General features: G+C 53.7%; 1 non-coding gene across 1 annotated transcript; it reads left to right on the top strand.

The window, feature by feature from the left end:
* Positions 1–13565: 13565 nt before the first annotated feature.
* Positions 13566–13647, top strand: TRNAS-GCU (transfer RNA serine (anticodon GCU)). The gene has a single exon. It is a non-coding gene; the product is annotated as a tRNA-Ser (tRNA).
* The last annotated feature ends 8268 nt before the right edge of the window (positions 13648–21915 follow it).

Below are 21915 nucleotides of genomic sequence, written 5' to 3'. Positions count from 1 at the left end.
CTCAATAGATGATGCTGTATGTTCAAAGTGCACACGCATTTTTTTGTGGCATGAATTCATCGATTCATAGATTCATAGACATTAGGGCTGGAAGGGACCTCAGAAGATCATCGAGGCCAGCCCCCTGCCCCAGGGGCAAGAAGTCAGCAGGGATCGTAAGATCCCAGCAAGATAAACATCCAAATGTCTCTTGAAGGTGTTGGAAGTTGGTGCTTGAACCACCTCCGGCGACAGGCTATTCCAGACCTTGGGGGTCGTATAGTAAAGAAATTCTTCCTTACGTCCAGCCTGAAACTGGCCCCCGGTTCTGTGCTGTGCACGGGGCAGTGCCGGCTGCCCGCCCTTGCAGTCCCAGGAGACGGGGCTGGGCCGGGGCCTTCTTCCAGGTGCCCCGGGGTGGGGGATTGACCACGTCCCCGCCGGGAACATGGGGTCAGGGTTCAACCCCCTCAGCGCCCTGGCCTGGTGCAGCCAAAGGCTCCAGCTGCAGCAGGTCCTCTAGGCCAGCTGCTACCCCCACACCTGGGAAGCACATCTGGGCACATTGCACACGTCCACATCCAGGTGGGGACAAGTCTCCTCTCCCCCGTTCCCAGCCCAGCGTTGCTGGGGACAGGACTCGGCAGTTGTCTTGCAAGCGGGCCAGATCGGGCTCGGGCTGAGATATTGGACCAGCCGTGTGGGTAGCCAGGCTTCATGGCACTGGTCAATGGCCTCACCAAGGCTGCGGTGCTGGGGACGCGCTGTGTGGGCCTGGGGCAGGGCCTGCCACCGCCACCACCGCCTCCATGAAGCTGTTGATCAAGACTGAGGATGTGATGAGAACAGCATATGGCAAAGGGATGTTACGAAAAGAACAAGACTTATTTGCACGCTTTTTTTGTAGGATAGTGTTGCAGAAAATCCATGGATTTGAGCTTCCCATACAATAATTTCAGATTTCTGACCTAGCAATGCCAGAGGGCAGCACGGCCTGGAGACCCGGACACCTGGGTGCTCACCCCACTCACTGGCAACCTGCTGCTGGGTTGCGGGTCATGCCATTCCTGCCTCAGTTTCCCTGCTGCCCCGAGTTGTATCTGGGGGGCGTCAGGCTGGGTATAATCGGTAGGAGCTGCAGGTGGGTCTGGCAGGGGTGACCAGCTGCAGAAAACAAGGGTAGGAGCTGTAGCTGGCTCTGGGGCATTGGGCTGGGTATAGCGGGGACAGGAGCTGCAGCTGGCTCTGGGGGCATTGAGCTGGGTATAACAGGGACAGGAGCTGCGATTGGCTCTGGGGGCATTGGGCTGGGTATAACAGGGACAGGAGGTGCAGCTGGCTCTGGGGGCATTGGGCTGGGTATAACAGGGACAGGAGCTGCAGCTGGCTCTGGGGGTGTCAGGCTGGGTATAGCAGGAATAGGAGAGGTGGCTGGCCTTTGTGGGCAGACGTTGGCCTAGGTATAAGAAGGGGTATTGGTCTCAGGTTGCATCCAGCCAAGTTTATGTTAGATCAGAGGAAAAGCTCAGGAGGCGGTTAGTAAAGCACAGAAACAGGCTCCCACAGAGGCTCTCTAATCTCCATCCTTGGAGGTTTTGAAGCCCTGGCTAGAAAAAGCCTTGGCTGGGATGATGGAGTTGGGGCGGGCGCCCCTGGTGCCCAGCGCATGGCAGGGCGTCCAGGCAGAGGTGCTCTGTGCCCGGCCCTGGGCTCAGCCCCTCTTGCCCCTTCCCCATCCAGCTTCTCTGCTTCCCCTTCTCTTCTCCCCGTGGTGGGCAGAGACGTGGCGGTGGAGCTGAAGACCGACCTCAGGTGGGTGAGCGCTTGCTGGGGTGCGGGAGGGCACCCAGGTGCCTGGGTTCCCCGATCCCCCACGTAACCCTCCAGCCCCTGCCAGAGCAAGGGGAGCTCAGGGGTCCGGGCTCCTGGCCTGCCCCCGACTCCCTCTCCCAGAGCAGGGAGATAACTCAGGCCCCCTGGCTCTGCTGCCTGGTGCAATGTCCCAGCATGCTTTGGGCTGGGGCAGGACGCCTGGGGTGGGTGAGGACTCACGCTGGGCTGGTGCCCACCGGCTTGAGCAAAGCCCATGCAGATTAGGGGCCCCATGGGGATGCCAGGATACGGACAGCTGTGGCTGCCCTCGATGGGCACCAAGGCCGCAGCTCCCACCCCTGGACTCCCGGGTCCCAGGCCCAGCTCGTGTAGCGGTTGGGGGTTGGACACTTCCACGAGTGGCTGCATACATCCGAAGGGTGACAGAGCTCCCATTCGCCTGGTCCTCTGGAGCAAGATCCCCGGTGATCTCCAGGACACTGTTATTGGTCACCCTGAAGATCTGCAGCCTCTTCCACTTCCCCGAGATCTATACCACCATCTTCTCCCACTCGGCAATGCTTGTTTTGCAAGTCCAGGCACCACCTTGGGCAGAGCCAAGCTGCTCTTGGAAATATTGCTTCACAGGCAGTGCTTAGTTTCATGATCCTTGCACCTCTTTGTGCTCCTGACTCGTGTTCCTCTTTAGGCTGCTGCTTGTGGTGCAAAAACTGCAGCCAGGACTGCCGGGCAGCTTGGCAGCGGGCTTGCAGAACAGCAGCCACCCAACGTACCCTGTCCAGTGCCTGTATGAGTGTGCATGCACACGGGCACAAGCTGGTACTTAGTTCTTGTTAGGATGGTGATTTCTTCCAGCTCCTGCATTCCTTCCTAATGCTTGCTTTTTCTCGCCTTTTTTGCAATCTTCTCTTTCTCACCCTTTTCCCTTGTTGAGCTGAGCTGAATCAAGTTAGAGATTGAACTAGGCACTGTTTACTTAGGGCTTTAAATGGTTAAGGAACTGAAACCAAACGGAAAGGAAACCAATGGGTGTATAAAGAAGGCTTTTGAGACCTGTGACTAAAGACAGTCGTGGTGAAGTAGGGACAGTCGGGGTGAACTGGGGTGCCAACCTCATGTGGGGGCAGAGTGGACAGGTTCCTCAGGCCTAGGCAATTCAGGGATCTCTGGAAAACTGTGCCTTAGACACAGAGCTGCTCCCTAGTGCACCACATTGCACGTGGCGTATCCCTCCAGGGTCCGGCCTGTGCTCCATCTGGGGCAGACGCCCAGTGAGCAGTCCCTTGCCTCTCTCAGGGACTTGCAGACTGTCACTGTGCTTGGTCCTGGCTGCGAAGGGCGGAGGAACGATGACTGCACGACCCTTCTCGCCTCGCCCAAGCTGGGAACAGCCGGGGTCTGGCACTACATTGGCAGCAGCCTCCGAGATGCTGCGTTGGCTCTATGCTGCTGGGTTTTGTGAAACCAGGTCCTTGCACTGCAAGCTCCTGTAGGGTAGGAACTATCTCTGCTCTGCATTTGTATATCTAGGGCAATAGTGTCCTGGTCGGTGACTGCAGCTTTCAAGCAGTACCCGGTGCAGATGAAGGAGGATGCTAGTGGTGTGAGACTTGCATATCACCCCCAGTGAACTCCTTGAGGGGAGTCTCTCTATTTGGCAACCCCAACTTGGACTTCAAAGTTGTGAAGTGTGGCAGCAGGGAAGTCTGCATCTCAAAAGTGGCCTCAAGTGTTTCGCAGCACAGTCAAGTGTCGGTGCAAGGGAAACATCTAGCTCTTCCTTTGCATCAGCCAGGGAGTTGTCTACAGGCTAACACTGAACTGCAGTTAGTTATAAGCACACAAAAGAGAAAGCTGGCTGAGGTTCCTTTGAACCGTGTCCCTAAATGCATCCTTGGGCAATACAGTGCATCCCTGTGAGCTTTGCTGTTCTTAAAAAGGCTTGGAGGTAGTTGGGAAATATTGGCCTCCTTGCATTGGATCCAAAGGCATTGCCCATGCCATTGAGGTGGGGGCAGGGCAGGACCCCAAACGATCCCTACCACCTCCTGTGCAGAACTGCTCCTTCTACCCCATGCCCCCAGCAGAGGATGACGATGCTGCCAGGGTTACCCTGGGAGAGCATCAACCATGACCCATGCCAGGCACCTGGCTCTTTCATGACAGGGGGTGCTGTAGACCTAGCCTCCAGCATGCCCCACCCCACAAGCAGCTGCATCTCAGCATTTGGTGCTTAATCAACTCCCGATACAGCCTTCTTGAATCGTGTGGCTCAAACCAGGACACAGGACCCCAGGGGAGGCCTCAGCAATGCTGAACAGAGCAGGAGATTCATTGCATCTGTTGCTAATTGGCAATACCTCTGACATTTCAGGTGACTTAAGGTCATTGAGTGGCCTGTAGTTACCCGGGTCCTCCCTCCTGCCCTTCTTGTGGATGGGCGCAACACTGGCCCTCTTCCAGTCCTCAGGGACTTCTCCAGAGCGTCACGAGTTGTGGAAGAGTTTCACCAAGGGGTCCTCAGTGACTTTGGCCAGCTCCTTCAGCACTCTTGGATGAAGATCATCTGGTCCCACTGACCTGTCCATGTCTAATATTTTTAGTTGATCACACGCCAATTCTACGGCAATAGTAGGAAGGCAGTTATTCCTGCCGTGCTCATCCTGTACTCCACCTGGCGCTGTTTTCCCCTTGGTCCAGTGAAAGACCGAGGCGAAGTAGTCATTCAGGAGTTCAGCTTGCTCCTGGGTGCTGGTAACCAGCTCTCCTGTGTTGTTGAGCAATGGCCCCACACTCCCATGTTTTCCTCCTGTTCCCCTTGTACCTAAAGAAGGACTTCTGGTTGTCCGTGATTTCTGTTGCTAATCTAAGTTTGGTCGCCACTTTAGTAGGAAGGCAGTTATTCCTGCCATGCTTGTGGCAGAAATGCTACCGTCGGTGCCCCTCTCCAGAGATCTGTCTCCGCCAGCGGGAGAGGCTGGTGTTGAATCCCTCAGGGCAGGGATCTCCCACCTTGTCTGCATGACAAAAGCCTGGTGCCTGGGAGGCGATGCTCTGGTCACCTGGGCAGGTGGAAAAGCCTGGCCCTGCACACAGGCCCAGGTAGCCAGGGATGCTTTGTAGATTGGTCGGTTTGTGGCCAGTATTGGCGGCTTCGATTGGACCGGGCTGCTGAGGTCAGAGAGGTTATTTAAGGGCCCGGGCCAGGAAGAAGGCAGCCATTAGCCATGCGGTCATCCAGGTGAATCTGAGCCTGGCTCGCTCCTCATCACCGCATGCTCCAAGAGTGCCCTGCCTCCAGAGGAAACTCCAACCACCTCCGGACGATGCGTGTGAGTAAGATACTCGAGATCCGATTAGATATTTAGCTTCAGTAACTCAGATGCGTGTTTAAACGGCTACCTCAGCCACCCTGGTTTGCTCTATGGGACTCCTTTGATATTCCTGTAAGATTTCTATGATATTGCTCTACCTTTTACCCTGTTTCCGCCCTACCCCCTGTAAGCAATATAGTTCTCCTTTGTGACCGGTGTGGGAGACTTATTGAGGGGTGGGTCTAAATTATGCCAAGGAGGTCCCTTAGGTCTGCGGACTAAGGGAGACTGTCCTAATAAGCCCCTGACTTGGGGAAGTGCCCCAAGTGCCTGTATTGGGTCTAGGACCCATTGGACGATCAGGCCTGCGTTCTCCAAGGCGCGCAGAGCCAGAAGTGAGTGCAGAGCCGTGGATGGTGGCAGCGGGACCCCAGGCTAGCGGGTGTGCTCCAGGGAAGGGGTCGGCCGGACGGGAGGCACCCCAGGGAGGCACTCGGAGACTGGACGGTGGTCGGGCGCAGGGAGGTGGGCGGCTCAACGCAGGAGCGCCCCCTACTGGCCCGCCACACGAGAAACCTCCCTAAGGTTCGTTGTCTAGCTGTAATTTGATTGACAGACAACGCGGGTAAAGACAGACAGCTGTTTATTTGCTTGAGCAAAGACCATAAAGCCAGCAAAAGGCAAAATGGCAACGCTTCAAGGGTGAGGCGATCTTTTATACTTATTACAACAAGACAAGACTACATGGTTAACAAAAAAGCGATACTTGGGCGGTGCTTTACAAATCTTTGTAACAGCATATTTCTATTAAGCTGAACTAGCACTTTTTAAAAGCTAAAAGTTAAGTAACAGTAACATTATAATATGTTAGCAAAACCTTACACAGTAGTAGATACTTCTCAAGGACGTAACCAGTGTACCCAGAACAATGGTTTGCCTGTCTTATCTTACTTCTTGCTGTAGCTGATTTTTCAGCACACAGACACAGATCCACTTTTTAACTCAGAAAATGCTTAATACAATTAAAATGATTACATGACACAAGCAAAGGCTTAGCTATCATTCTGCCTTGAGGTCAGCTGCATTGCTAGGCCACAGGTCATGCCTTGTATTCAGCTGTAAAGGTAATACTTCTTAATAATCCAAATTATTGTCGTATTTTGGACACAGGTCGGTAGGTTTGCTTCAGGTAATTCATGTGTGAGGGTCCCTGGGCCCCGACCTTGGCTGGGTTTGGGAGCGCTCCTCGCAGAGGGGTGAGGCTTGGGTATTGGAGGGATCCTTTTGCTCCAGGGCACTTTGGGGATCTCCAGACCTCCTGGTGGGGCTCTGCCCCGGGGTTTGAGGCCTTTGCAAGCAGGTCCCTTCAGTCAGGTAGTTGGCAGTGTGCTGCACGGGGCTGCTGGAGTAGCCTGAGCTAGGGTTAGGGAATGGGATAGTTCAGAGCTGCCTTGGTGGGATGCCTGGAGGGCTATTTAGGACGTCTGTAGGTAGCCTCCTCCATGCTAATCACATGAGGATGAAGCTTGGGCCCCACACGGGGTTGGGTCTGATAGGTTGAAAGCGGTGGGGTCAGGCTTGGCTGTGGAGGGCTCCTCTTCCTCCCGGTGCGTGTTGCCAGGGAGGGATCTCCCAGCTGAGCTCAGTGGTGGGCTTTTGGGCTTTCCCCAGGTTTGGGGATGCAGATATTGTGGTCACGGCCCGGGGGCTCCTGGAGACAGCTGAGCTCAGGCTGGGCAGAGAACAGGAAGGTTTGAAGCTCTTTTCCCTTGGCAATGGGAGTTGTCCGAGGGCTGTTCCCAGGACACGAGCAGTTTGCCCAGTCTCTGCTGAGTGGAAGTGGGATGAATCCTTGACCCCCTCGCATAGGCTTACATTGTGGAAAGCAGTGGTGTCGGCCTCCGCAGGGTACTTGGGGGCTTTCCCAGCTACTGCCTGGCAGCAGCTTGCCCAGGGTCTCCTGCCTGAGGTTGCTGGAGAAGCTCATGCTGGGATTGGGGTTGGGGTTGGGGCTTTGGCTGGTGACAGAGAGCAGGAAAGCATGGAGCTGTCTTTCTTCTCAGGGTTTGTAGGACTCCCTCTTGGTACCATATTTCGGAGAGAGATGGGTCTCCACATCCATTCGACAAGGCCCCTGGAGGGACTCGCGCCCCCTTGCCCCCAGGGTTGGATTCAGGCGCTGTCTTGGCATAAGGGATGAGGCAGCCGGGCCCAGCAGTGGGGTTTGGGGCTGTCCAAACCAGTTGCTGTCGCCAGACTGCACGGGGTCTCCGGCGGAGCAGGCTGAGCCATGGGTAGGGCCACCTGCCCCAGGCTCTGCAGCCTTAAGAGGCAGAGCTAGGACTCAGCCTCCTTCTCTTGGCCAAGGTGAAAGTGGTTGCTCCTTATTGCCCTTTCACTTCCTTGCTGCTCTGCTTTTGTCTCTGCGCTCTGACTGCACGGTGCTCATCCACGACTCCACACTGCCCCTACCACCCCTCGCGCTGCTCATCCCTGCGGGCACCAGTGATGCTGCCAGGGAGACCCTGAGAGGATCACAAGTGACTCCCGGGCTCTGGGTGCAAGGCTGAAGGGTGAGGAGCTCAGGTAGTCTTCTCCTTGATCCTTGAGCTCAAGGGGAAGGGCCTTAGAGGGAGTGGACGCATCTTGCAGAGCAGTGCATGGCTTTGCAGGTGGTGTCACCAGCAGGGCTTTGGCTTCTTCAGCTATGGGATGTTGTTCCTGAAGACGCATTGGTAGGGAGACTTGGAATCCACCAGACGCAGGAGGGAAGGTCATGTTGGCAGATAAGCTGGCTAACCTAGCGAGGAGGGCTTTAAACCTGGTTTGCCGGGCGATGGTGACCAAAGCCCTGCGGTACTTAGGGAAATGGGTGACGCGGAGGAAGCACAAGCAGGACGGGGCAGTAGGGGAGGCTCCTTGTTCTTGCTGGGGGCGTAGGGCAATGGGGGAGTTACCAAAGATTAAGGGCAATGGGGGAGTTACCAGGGCTCAGAGTTGGTGCTGAAGGGGCTGAGCACAACGGGTACTACAAAGCATCTCCTTTAGATGGGCTGCTCTAGGTGCAGATCAGCGTCTCGCACCCACGCAGCGATTAGAAATCGTGCTCCTGCACCCCCGTGCCCCGACCCACCGCCCATCACCATTGCACTTCCTCTGTTTCTCTCTTCCTTTCCTTAGTCTCTAGCCTTGATTTGTTACTTGATGGCGCTGTCATTGTGTCCATCATCACTGGCGCTGTCTTCATCGCCCAAGCCGCTTTCCTCTTCGCTGTCCTCAACTTCTTCCTCACCGTCCCTGCTTTCTTCCCCAGGCGAGAGGTTGTGCGGGTGGTGTCCTTAAACAGTCTGTGCCAGTGGACCCTCTGCTGCGTGATCTTTGCCATCCTGCAGTACGATATTCACTTAAACATATTGTTAAAAGCCCCAGCACAGTGGATTGGGAACCACTTCTCTAACACGTCACAAAAGAGCACCTTGTTTTTTCCTCATTTTGTACCTAATTAGTAAGAAAAACATCAGGGACTTGGAAGACGTGAGCGTCTAGGCTGAATCAAACCAGTAATCCATCTCGTCAAGTAACCAGTCTCCAGCAGCGACCGGTATCGGGTGTTTTCAAGGGAGCAGGGAGGGAGGGGAGGTAGAAAGTGATCCTGCTTTTAGCGCCACAAGTCCAGACCCCTGCGTGGTGCAGGGACGCAGCGCACGCTCTGGACATGGACCTGACGAGACATGTACAGTAAGAGCCCCAGGAGGCTGCAAGAGCCACTTTGTCTCCAATTACACCCAAAATACAGGTTTAAAATTTCTTCACAAAACACCCAATTACATTTTACTCCTTCACCTGATTTCTAATACCACTGAAAACAAAAAGCCACTTACGCACACAACCCTCCCTTAGATAACATGAATCAAAAATATGTGGAAGTGTATTTGAAGTCTTGTGGGAATATTACCGCTCTTAAGATTCATTAAAAAAAAAACGCAGCAATCAAGTTTATAAATGCCTTAATAACCCACACTTGGCGTTGTATAGTACATAATGACATCTGGAAGGGCTCGTGATGAAGCTAGGAGGGTCTTCACATGCAAACAAGATGCACGTGGAAAGGAAATACATTACCGGTAAAAACTGACAATAAAACGGAGAAGGGACAGAAATGGCACGTGCTTTGTGGGAAGAAAAATTACTGAAATATATGAACAAACCTGCTTTTCCCTTAGCTTCCCGCAGGAGCCATGACTCGATTTTACCTGCACTGCTGCCGTGCCCCGAGGTGTCACAGGGCTGCCCTCTGCCGACACGCGGTGTTCATCCACCCGGAGCTTAAAAGAAGAATTCAAATCCATATCACGCAAAACTAGTGTCACAGGCTTACTGAGACTACCGGAGTATGTAAGTGCAGGACGGGCTTTGCAAGAATTGAATCTCAAAGGAGCATCTCGGTTAGACACCTGTAGTAGGACTACAGCCCACTGGTTCAAACTCAGCTGTTTTGGTTTTTTCATTCCAGTTTATACTTGACTAACACAGAGCTTGGACGCTGGAATGACATTTAAAACGAGGAGTCCAGCCATTGACCACGAACTTGGAAAAAACTCAGTTTAAGCAGAAGTCTGGGGACAGAAGGATTAACATTTTATCTTTTGTATGTTAGGAGCTCATCTGACTCCCATTACCATTGCACCCACGTGCCTTACAGCCTACAGTGGATGTATCTTCACAACTTCCCCGTGAGGTAGAGAAGGATCATTCCCACTCACGGTCAGAGCACCGAGGCACAGAGGGACAAAAGGATGTGCCCAAGGTCAGCAGGGCAGGCTGTGGCAGAGGGTGGAACGAAGCTCAGCTTTCCAAAGTCCTTAGGTAACCGGTGACTGTGTTACCTCTCGGTAGAGCTTGCGTCTCCTCTCCTTTGCATGAAATGCAGGAGTAACCACAAACGCATGAAATATGCACCAGAAAGATAAGATTGAGGGCCAATGTTTCTATGATGAGGAATAGGAATGACTGTATCATGTATTTTAAAAATTAAGGGAAAAGCCTCCATACGTTTCTCTTTCATACACCTCACTGCAGGATCACCATGCAATACAGCACAGCTTTGCTTCCCAAAGGCCAAAAAAACCCAACAATCTTTCTGCCTGCAAAACAATACAATTTAAGTCTTTTCAAAGGTTTGGCTTCATTCAAATGATTTACATGTGTTGTTTCAGTACAAGACACAAGAGGCATGCAGAGGAAATGTATGAACTCAACACAAGTCGCAACTTTGGCTAATTTAAGTTATAAAGTTAAAGTAAAAAAAAGAAAACTTTTTCTATCAATGACTAGACAGAGATCAATAGGATAATCAAGATGCTTTAAAAGCCTACAGCAATCAACAGTAATTGATTGTACTTTTGCTGTCATTTCATCATCTGTCATATTTTTAATTAGTCACCAAACTTCAACTAACCTTCAGCTGGCTTCTGGGTAAAAATTAGCTTCCTGAACCTAATGACAAGGTGGCTGAGTGGTTAGGGTGTTGAGCTACTAATCTTTTGGGCTCTGCATGTGTGGATTCAAATCCTGCCCTTGTCATGAGCTACTTGTATAAATCAGGGCTGAACCCCTAATGACCTGATTGTCCTTCTGCTGACTTCACCTGCCATGCACACACCAGGCCAGCCCACATAACAGACATCCTACCTCAAAAAGTAATTTCTTCATAAGAGGTTCTTGTGGTGGAGCAGCGCAGTGGGAACACCAAGTGGGCACTGTGCTCCCCACACACCTTGTCATCCCATTCCCAGTCTGGCCTTTCCCCTGGCGCGGCTTAGAAAGCCCCGGGAGTTAGGGGGATCTTGGGGCAGGGGGCACTTGGCAGCAAGCTGAGCAGCTGCCTGGACAGGCACCAGGAAGGAACAACCCTCCCCAGTAATGGGATTTCTCTGCCCTGCGCGCGGCAGGTCTCACCCCGCAGTGTTTTATCATGCACCCGCGTTCACCCCGCTGGCCCTTTTGCTCCAGCCTGACCCTCTGATCCCTGCGTGGCTTGGGAATGTCTTCCATTTTCTGCCGCCCGGGGGGATTCCCTACCCAAGACAGCTCCCGTGAAGAGCACGATACCGCATGGATGAACGCCTGTTGGTGATGGACAGGAGGGGTTTTGGAGCGGGGGGACCAAAGGGGTCACCTCGGTGCAAGTCCTCCTGTCCTTCCCACCAAGGGGAGGAGAGGACATGCGCACTCAGGGCCCTCATTATCCCCCACGGGTGGTAAAAGGCTGTAAATTATTGTAGCCATTTCCCTGACATGTCCGTCACCACCCTTCCCTCCGAAACGTCACACAGAGACATTTGGGGTGCAAGAGAGACGAGCGGACATTCGAGTATGCACAAGGAAGAGTTTTCCAGTCCAGGCTCACAGGTCATTTCCAGATATTTCGTACTTTCTTAAATCAAATGGCACTTTTTTTGAACCCGAGCATCCCTGGGGAGAAGTAAAACCAGGCCAGATGGCAAGTTTCAAACATCAGCCTTTCCATACAGACCACCATAGGCAGCACGACTTACAATCACCTCCGAGGAAACACTGGCATTGCTGCCGAATTTGTGCAGAGCTGGAAGTGTCTTGCTCAGACTTCCCCAACAAACTCGGAAACATTGTGGGATGAGGCTTGTTGGGCTGACATTGTTTAAATCTTTGACCTCAGGAAGTGCTCCCCAAACTTTGCCTCCATGTGAAAGACGCTTACACCAGGAAACTACGGCTATGGACCGCACCCAAAGTGGTGGTGGATGGGTCCTTCTCGGCCTGGAGGGAGGTGGGAAGTGGGGTCCCACGACAGGGTGCGATTGGCCTTGTGGATGGCCTCATTATACTGCCGGCTCCTGTTCATCTTGGAGTAAATTATGGCTCCAAGATCCCTCTCTGCCTCCGAGCTGCTGAGAAGGACGCTCCCCAACCTATAGGTGTGCTGGGGGTCCTTCCCAGGTGGAGTACCTTGCATTTATCTTTATTAAAATTGCATCCAATTTTTTCTGCCCATTGATCCAACCTGTCCAGGTCGGCCTGAATCTGCTCCCTGCCCTCCAGTGTACTAACTTTCCCCTATAACTTGGAATGAGCCAACTTGGAGAGAGTGCTCTCCACACCCTCGTCCAAATCACTGATGAAGATATTAAATAATATCGGTCCAACGATAATCTCTTCAGCCTTCACAAGAGACGGCTGAGGGGAGATCTTGTGGCCGCCTATACATTTATTAGTGGACGTCAACGGGGAATAGGGGAAGCGCTGTTTCCTAAGGCGCCCCAGGGAGTGACTAGGAACAACGGGTATAAACTAGCTGAGAGTGGATTTATGTTAGATATCAGGAAGAAATGTTTCACAGTAAGGGCGGCCAGGATCTGGAGTGGGCTCCCAAGGGAGGTGGTGCTGTCACCTAGCTTGGAGGTCTTCAAGAGGAGGCTAGATAGTCACCTGGCTGGGGTCATCTGACCTCAGCCCTCTTTCCTGCCGGGGTAGGGGGGCGGACACGATGATCCATTGTGGTCCCTTCCGACTACAATCTATGAATCATCTTCTCTCCAACAGGCCATGGTTTGCTGTCCGGTGAGCCCACACAACCCCAGACAGCCTCAGGCTTCCTGGGTATAAGCAAGAGTGGATTTTGGCCAAATGAACATCTCTCTTCACCTGCCGGGCCAGTAGAAACACATATAACATGTTCCTCCCCCAGCGAGTTCCCTTCTCCTTCTTCGCGTGGAGAGGACATGAGACCAGGAAGATGTGGGGGGACCCAGAGGCCAGCTCTACGCTGGGCTCCAAGCCTGCGCCCCAAACCCTGCGGGATCCCTCTGCGCAGGTACTTAGGTCTCAAGCGGACTATGATCTTCAGGGTTCAGTAATGTTGCCGAATCTGGACTCCATTTCCTCGTGGTTTACCCTTGAGGTTTCGAACAAACTCCGCAAGGGTTCACGTTGGACGTAGTGAAATATCTTTGACCACGCTCGGTAGTTTCCCCGCGCGGTTATGCGCTTTGCCGTTGTAAACGACAGCTTCAGCCGAGACGATCAGCTTGGGCTGAATTTGAGAGCACCTGTCCAGCGCACCCTGAGGAAGAAAGAGAAGAGAGACAAACAATTGCACCATGAATCGCTGCAGGGGGATCCATTGGTGCTAAATCCAAAGCCAGTCTCAAAGGAGCAATAAGGGAATAAGAGGGGCCACACACATGAATAACATTAAAGCACTGACTGCACCTGTTCTTTCTACCCCCGCCCCCAACATTTTGATGACCAGTGGTTTGGTGATGGCCAACCCTTCTCGTGATCCAGCATCTGACTCAGCCACTTCAATACTGCAGGAATGGCCCAAGACCTTCCAGCACGGGTGCGGTTTTTTGGTCTTGAGAAAGATTTTTTTTTTGTGGTGGGAATTGTAACAGGCATGACAAGGTGGCCGAGTGGTTAAGGCGATGGACTGCTAATCCATTGTGTTCTGCATGCATGGGTTCGAATCCCATCCTTGTCGTGAGGCACTTTTGTGGGGAGAGGTGGGCATGTTGGAGGGGAGGAACAGGATCCAGCTAGCTCTGGACAGGTTGCAGAGGTGGGCGCATGAGACTAGGCTGGGATTCAACACAGACAAGTGCAGAGAGAAGGAACCAGCAGCACACCTATAGGCTGGGAATCACCCCTCTTGCCAACATGGTTGCAGAAAGGGATCTGGGAGTCATCATTGACTCCAGGATGGACATGAGCCACCAATGCGAGGAAGTGGCCAGCAAGGCTAACCGCACCTTGTCGTGCATCTACAGATGCATCACAAGCAGGTCCAGGGAGGTGATCCTTCCCCTCTATGCGGCTCTGGGCATGCCGCAGTTGGAGTACTGCATCCAGATGACGGAGAAGGAGACGCATGCATGCATTTCCAAATCTCAGACACAGTGCGTGAGGCAAGCAGCCTGCACATGGAAGATCTTGCATTTGTTTTAATCCCAGAACATTTCACAATAGGAATGTAAATGCCCCTTTCCCAACCATGGGACGCAGAATATCTGTCTCAATGTCTTCTAAATCACACTTACTTCATTTAAACAAGCTTTCCTCTGACTGCCAACCTTGCAACTCAAGCCACAAGAAAAATTGACAAAAAGCCCCACTAATTGTCTGACCTATACAGACATTGGGAAAGCCAACTCCAACTAATGCGATGCTTCTTCTAGGCCTGCGCTGGGCTTAGCACAGGAGCGTGCGGAGTTTAATGTAAAGTGGTGTTTCCGCCCACCGCCAACATCTGCGAACAGCCTACATGTCCGATTTAGAGCGTAAGTTTTTTCCGGCAGAAATTTTTCAATCAACAAGTAGGGAAGCACAGAGGAAGTCCATTCCCATGCGGAGAAAAGGTAACAGAAGAGCTGGGAAGCCCTCTTGGCTAAATAGGGAAATCCCAGACCTCTTAAGAAAGAAGAAAGAGGCGTAGAAACAAGGGAAGCTCGGGCAGGCCCCAAGGAGGACTATACAAGGATGGCCGCATTGGCAGGGAACAGACAAGAAAGGCTAAAGTGGCGACCAAGCTTAGATTAGCAACAGAAATCAAGGACAACTAGAAGTCCTTCTTTAGGTACATGGGGAACAGGACAAAAATAAATGGGAGTGTGGGGCCATTGCTCAACAGCGCAGGAGAGCTGGTTACCAGCACCCAGGAGCAAGCTGAACTCCTGAACGACTACTTCGCCTCAGTCTTTCACTGGACCAAGGGGAAAACAGCACCAGGTGGAGTACAGGATGAGCACTGTGGCAGAAATGCCACCGTCAGTGCCCCTTTCCAGAGATCTGTCTCCACCAGCCTGAGAGGCTGGTGTTGAATCCCTCAGAGCGGGGATCTCCCACCTTGTCTGCATGACAAAAGCCTGGGGCCTGGGAGGCGATGCTCTGGTCACCTGGGCAGGGGGAAAAGCCTGGCCCTGCACACCGGCCCAGGTAGCCAGGGATGCTTTGTAGATTGGTCGGCTTGTGGCCAGTATTGGCAGCTTCAATTGGACCGGGCTGCTGAGGTCAGAGAGGTTATTTAAGGGCCCGGTCCAAGAAGAAGGCAGCCATTAGCCATGCGGTCATCCAGGTGAATCTGAGCCTGGCTCTCTCCTCATCACCGCATGCTCCAAGAGTGAAAGGGAACAGCGGGAAGAAAAGAAGGAACAACGACGGCTGGAGGAGAAAAGGCTGGAGCTGGAAGCCCAGCGTGAGAGGGAATAACTGGCAGCCCAGATGGAGGAAAAGAGGATGCAGATGGAGCTCGAGCAGAAAAAGCTCGACACTCAGGTCCATTTGCAGACCATCGGGGGAAACGCGAACCCTCCACAAGCGTCCGGGGAACACCCCAAACTGGACGTCTCTGCCTTCGCTCGCTACCGAGAGGGAGACGATTCTGCGGTGTTCCTAAGCAACTTCGAAAGACAAGCCCAGCGGTGCAAGGTGCCGGAGGAAAGGATCACGATGTACCTGTCTGCGCTGGTAGAGGGCGACATGGCGGTGGTCCTGAACAGCCTGCCCTCAGACGCAGCTGATGACTATAACGCCTTCAAAGCTGCTGTGTCTAAAAGATTCCAGTTAGGACCAGAGTATTTTCGGAAGAAATTCCGGAATGCGCGCCCACAACCCGGAAAGTCATTGACTGATTTTGGGGCCCTGTTGGAGGACACATGCATTAAATGGTTAGCCGAAGCCAAGGCTGACACTGGAGAAAAGTCTCGCCAGCTCCTGGTGCTGGAACAACTCTATTATTGCTGTCCGAGAGAGGTTAAGACCCTGGTCAGGGACAGGGACCCCAACAATGTTCACGAGACCACAGAAATTGCAGACCGACTGTTGCTAAACCGTGAGAAGCCTCCCTACTCTGTGAAAGAGCAAAAAGGGGTCCAAAGAGGGGGGAAGGGAGGTCCAGGTCAAAAAGGGGAAAGAGGGCCACCTCCTGCAGAGCGCACGGCGGCCCCAGATTCGGACAAACCACCCAGTTCGGAAAAGAGGGGGTGCTATAACTGCGGGGAGCAAGGCCATATCAAGCCCAACTGCCCAAAGCTAAGCACTAGACCCAGGCCCGTCAGGCGTGCAACAGCCGTGAGCAGTGAGGGGGAGGGCCGGAGACCCTCTGAGAGGAGTGTCTGTTGCTACCGGATCACAAACTCAGAGGAGGTGATGGCCCCCCACCGGACCATGATCACGGTGAAGGAGAGGACCCTTGTGGGGGAACTGGACACGGGGGCCAGTGTGACACTAATTAGTTCCAACCTGGTCTCGCCTGCAGACATAATCCCGGGGAAGGCCCTCACTATTCACGGGGTGGGGTCCACACCTGTGAAGGTACCGGTAGTCCGTGCCCCCGTCGTGTGGAACGACTGTGCAACATACCTGGAAATGGGGGTACTGGAAGGGGCTGCGGTCCTCATCCTGGTGGGACGGGATCTTATAGAGCAGGAAGCCCAGCTCCAGAGGTGGGAACAGACCCAAGAGCCAAAGCCCCGCACCGTTCATGCGGTGACTCGCCTGCAGAGCAGGAAGTCTAAAGAAGGGGGGTTGGAAAACCTCCAGGAGAAAGCCAAACCATTGGCCACAGGGGAAGGGACCCCTGCAGACGGCGATCGCACCCTGGTCCCAGAGGGAACCGGTAACCCCGAGGGTGGGTTAAGTGACAGTCCCGGGGAGGTGTGTATTCCGTCAGCGGCAGAGGGAGGTGACACTAGCAGGGAGGAGACCCAGGAAGTCCCTGTGGGTGAGTGCGAACTCCCTGCTGATTGCCTAGTTTCATAGATTTCATAGACATTAGGGCTGGAAGGGACCTTGGAAGATAATCGAGTCCAGCCCCCTGCCCAAGGGGCAGGAAGTCAGCTGGGGTCATAGGATCCCAGCAAGATAAGCATCCAAATTTCTCTTGAAGGTGTTCAATGTAAGTGCATGAACCACGTCCGGTGGCAGGCTATTTAGTTGGGCAAGAGGAGTTCAAGCGGGAGGTTTGGGAGGACCCCAGCTTGGAGGGACTCCGGCAGATGGCTCAGGAGCAAGAGACTGAGTTCACTCCGGACAAGAGGGAACAGGTGGTCTGGGATAAGGGGCTTCTCTATCGGTTGTGGGTGCCAAAGAACCATGCCGAGACCAGGGAGCCCCAGCGCCAGCTCATAGTACCCCGAACATACAGACAGCAATTGCTTGCCATGGCTCACGATCTACCGTGTGCAGGTCACATGGGCAGGGAACAGACACGTCAGCGGTTGCAGGTGAACTTTTTTTGGCCCAGAATTGCCCAGAATGTGACGGACTATTGCAAATCTTGTGAGACGTGCCAGCGGACGGGCAAAAGCGGGGACAAGAGAAGGGCTCCCCTGCAGCCCCTCCCTATCATCGACCAATCCTTCCACAGGGTGGCCCTGGACATTGTGGGACCGCTGAAGCATAGGACTCGTAGAGGAAAGAAATACATACTGACTCGAGTGGATTTCACAACGCGGTACCCGGAGGCAGTTGCCTTGACCTCCATCGAGGCACCCGTGATTGCTGACGCCCTCATCAAGGTCTTCTGCCAGCTGGGTTTTCCCTCCGAGATCCTGACGGACCGGGGTGGGAACTTCATGGCGGAGGTAATGGAGTGCCTGTGGGACTGTTGTGGGGTGCAACACCTTAAGACCACAGCCTACCACCCTCAGACAAATGGGCTGATGGAAAGGTTCAACGGGACCTTGAAAGGGATGCTCAAGGCCTATGTGGACTCCAACCCCAATGACGGGGATGAGAAACTGCCGCAGTTGCTCTTTGCCTACCGGGAGGTGCCCCAGGAGTCCACTGGGTTCTCGCCCTTCAAGCTGATGTTCGGGAGGCGAGTGCGAGGTCCTCTCGATTTGGTGAGAGAGGAATGGGAAGGGAAGATCGCTTCCACAACAGACTGCCATGGTGGAGTACGTGCTTGACTTCCGTCAGAAACTGACTGACATGATGAAGGTGGCACGGGACTCCCTGGGACAGGCCCAGGAGAAGCAAAGGTCCTGGTATGATGAGAAGGCCCGCTTACGTACCTTTGAGCGGGGTGAGAATGTGATGGTTTTCCTGCCACTAAAAACGGACAAGCTGCAAGCTGCTTGGGAAGGTCCCCATGCTGTCCTGGACAGACTGGATGATGTGACCTATGTAGTGGCTATTAAGGGTAGGAAACCTAAGACAATTCAGGTGAACATGCTTAAACCCTACTACGACAGAAAGGAGATGGTATTCTGGGTTCCCTCCGTTGAGGGAACTCCGGAGGACCCTGAGGAGCCGGTCATGTATGGAGACTGGGATGGCGAGGCACGGATCGAGGAACTCCGCCTGCCGGACCATCTGCCGACCCAGGACAAGGACCAGCTGCTCGCAGCGCTCGAGGACTTTGAGACTGTGTTCTCTAATAAACCAGGTAGAACGGACCTGGCGGTACACTCGATAGAGACGGGCAGCCATCGCCCTATATACTCCCGACATTACCCAGTCAATGAGAAGGTGAGGCAAGAAATAAAACGGGAGATCGCAGAGATGGAGGAGTTGGGGGTAATCCGGCCTTCGACGAGTCCCTGGGCCAGTCCGGTGGTACTCGTCCGGAAGCAGGATGGGACCATCCGGTTCTGTGTGGACTACCGGAAGCTGAATGCCATTCCCACCCCTGATGCGTACCCTATGCCCAGGATGGACACGTTGCTGGATCGCCTGGGCCCAGCCAAGGTGATCTCAACTCTCGATCTGTCCAAAGGATTTTGGCAGATGGCCCTGGACCCGGATGCCGTAGCCAAGTCTGCCTTTACCACACCTACGGGGCTATACGAGTTCACAGTTTTACCTTTCGGGTTGCACAACTTGCCTGCCTCTTTCCAGAGACTGATCAATAATCTGCTGCAAGGATGTGAGCAGTTTGCCATGGCTTACATCGATGACATCGCCATCTTCAGCCAGGATTTCGAGTCGCACCTGACTCACCTGACCACCGTGCTAGGTAAGATCAAGCAAGCGGGTCTTACGGTGAAAGCCAAGAAGTGCCAGTGGGCACTATCGGAGGTAGTGTACTTGGGTCATCGTGTGGGTGGAGGTCATATTGCTCCCTTGTGGGACAAGATCAAGGCCATCAAAGACTGGCCGCCTCCACAGACCAAGATGCAAGTCAGAGCCTTCCTCGGCCTGGCGGGTTACTACCGAAGATTTGTCCCGGGGTTTGGAGCAACCGCAGCCCCGCTGCACGAGCTGACCAAGAAGGGGAGCCCAGACCCGGTGGTCTGGAAGCAGGGGTGCCAGGAAGCTTTTGACACCCTCAAGGCTGCCCTGGTCAAACAACCGATCCTGAAGGCACCGCTCCAGGATAAACCCTTCTACGTGGCAACAGATGCCTCCGACGTAGGACTGGGAGCCGTGATCTTACAGAAGCACCAGGAGACACGGCACCCTGTGGCGTACCTCAGCCGGAAGCTAATCCCTCGGGAGCGAAACCTGTCCTCCATCGAGAAGGAGTGCTTGGCCATCGTCTGGGCCCTGAACAAGCTGAAGCCCTACTTGTGGGGACAACAGTTCACCGTCCTGTCGGACCATGCCCCGCTGCAGTGGCTGCAGACCATGCACAACACCAATGCCAAGCTGTAACGTTGGTCTTGGCAGCTGCAGGAATTTAATTTTACTGTCCAACACATAAAAGGAAGCCAGAATGTGATAGCGGACGCCTTGTCACGAAAGGACTGTGGGTAGCAGGTCCTCAGGACCCAGGACTAGTGAGGAGATCACTAGTGTAAGACTGCCATCAAGTTTTATAGTTAGTGTATGTTATTGACTTAACTTGTTTCATGTTCCAGGTTTTTTCCTTTGTCGTCTTCTGGCATCCCGTGGGAACTCCCTGACCCGACACGCCCGGACCCACGGCCCTGAGAGGCCCCGTGTCCGAGCTTGTAAAGGAGGGGGGGAAGACCCAGTGGCGGGCCAGTAGGGGGCGCTCCTGCGTTGAGCCGCCCACCTCCCTGCGCCCGACCACCGTCCAGTCTCCGAGTGCCTCCCTGGGGTGCCTCCCGTCCGGCCGACCCCTTCCCTGGAGCACACCTGCTAGCCTGGGTTCCCGCTGCCACCATCCACGGCTCTGGACTCACTTCTGGCTCTGCGCGCCTTGGAGAACGCAGGCCTGATCGTCCAATGGGTCCTAGACCCAATACAGGCACTTGGGGCACTTCCCCAAGTCAGGGGCTTATTAGGACAGTCTCCCTTAGTCCACAGACCTAAGGGGCCTCCTTGGCATAATTTAGACCCACCCCTCAATAAGTCTCCCACACCGGTCACAAAGGAGAACTGTATTGATTACAGGGGGTAGGACGGAAACAGGGTAAAAGGTAGAGCAATATCATAGAAATCTTACAGGAATATCAAAGGAATCCCATAGAGCAAACCAGGGTGGCTGAGGTAGCCGTTTAAACACGCATCTGAGTTACTGAAGCTAAATATCTAATCGGATCTCGAGTATCTTACTCACACGCATCGTCCGGAGGTGGTTGGAGTTTCCTCTGGAGGCAGGGCACTCTTGGAGCATGTGGTGATGAGGAGAGAGCCAAGCCTCCCAGGCACCAGGCTTTTGTCATGGAGACAAGGTGGGAGATCCCTGCCCTGAGGGATTCAACACCAGCCTCTCCCGCTGGCGGAGACAGATCTCTGGAGAGGGGCACCGACGGTGGCATTTCTGCCACAAGCATGGCAGGAATAACTGCCTTCCTACTATTGCCGTAGAATTGGCGTGTGATCAACTAAAAATATTAGACATGGACAGGTCAGTGGGACCAGATGATCTTCATCCAAGAGTGCTGAAGGAGCTGGCCAAAGTCACTGAGGACCCCTTGGTGAAACTCTTCCACAACTCGTGACGCTCTGGAGAAGTCCCTGAGGACTGGAAGAGGGCCAATGCTGTGCCCATCCACAAGAAGGGCAGGAGGGAGGACCCGGGTAACTACAGGCCACTCAATGACCTTCAGTCACCTGAAATGTCAGAGGTATTGCCAATTAGCAACAGATGCAATGAATCTCCTGCTCTGTTCAGCATTGCTGAGGCCTCCCCTGGGGTCCTGTGTCCTGGTTTGAGCCACACAATTCAAGAAGGCTGTATCGGGAGTTGATTATGCACCAAGTGCTGAGATGCAGCTGCTTCTGGGGTGGGGCATGCTGGAGGCTAGGTCTACAGCACCCCCTGTCATGAAAGAGCCAGGTGCCTGGCATGGGTCATGGTTGATGCTCTCCCAGGGTAACCCTGGCAGCATCGTCATCCTCTGCTGGGGGCATGGGGTAGAAGGAGCAGTTCTGCACAGGAGGTGGTAGGGATCGTTTGGGGTCCTGCCCCACCCCACCTCAATGGCGTGGGCAATGCCTTTGGATCCAATGCAAGGAGGCCAATATTTCCCAACTACCTCCAAGCCTTTTTAAGAACAGCAAAGCTCACAGGGATGCACTGTATTGCCCAAGGATGCATTTAGGGACACGGTTCAAAGGAACCTCAGCCAGCTTTCTGTTTTGTGTGCTTATAACTAACTGCAGCTCAATGTTAGCCTGTAGACAACTCCCTGGCTGATGCAAAGGAACAGCTAGATGTTTCCCTTGCACCAACATTGACTGTGCTGCGAAACACTTGAGGTCACTTTTGAGATGCAGACTTCCCTGCTGAAACACTTCACAACTTTGAAGTCCAAGTTGGGGTTGCCAAATAGAGAGACTCCCCTCAAGGAGTTCACTGGGGGTGATATGCAAGTCTCACACCACTAGCATCCTCCTT

The sequence above is a fragment of the Alligator mississippiensis genome, chromosome 11 (genome assembly GCF_030867095.1).
Source record: "Alligator mississippiensis isolate rAllMis1 chromosome 11, rAllMis1, whole genome shotgun sequence".
NCBI lineage: Eukaryota > Metazoa > Chordata > Crocodylia > Alligatoridae > Alligator > Alligator mississippiensis.
Note: the sequence above shows the minus strand (reverse complement) of the source record. Positions and strands in the feature narration are given on the sequence as shown.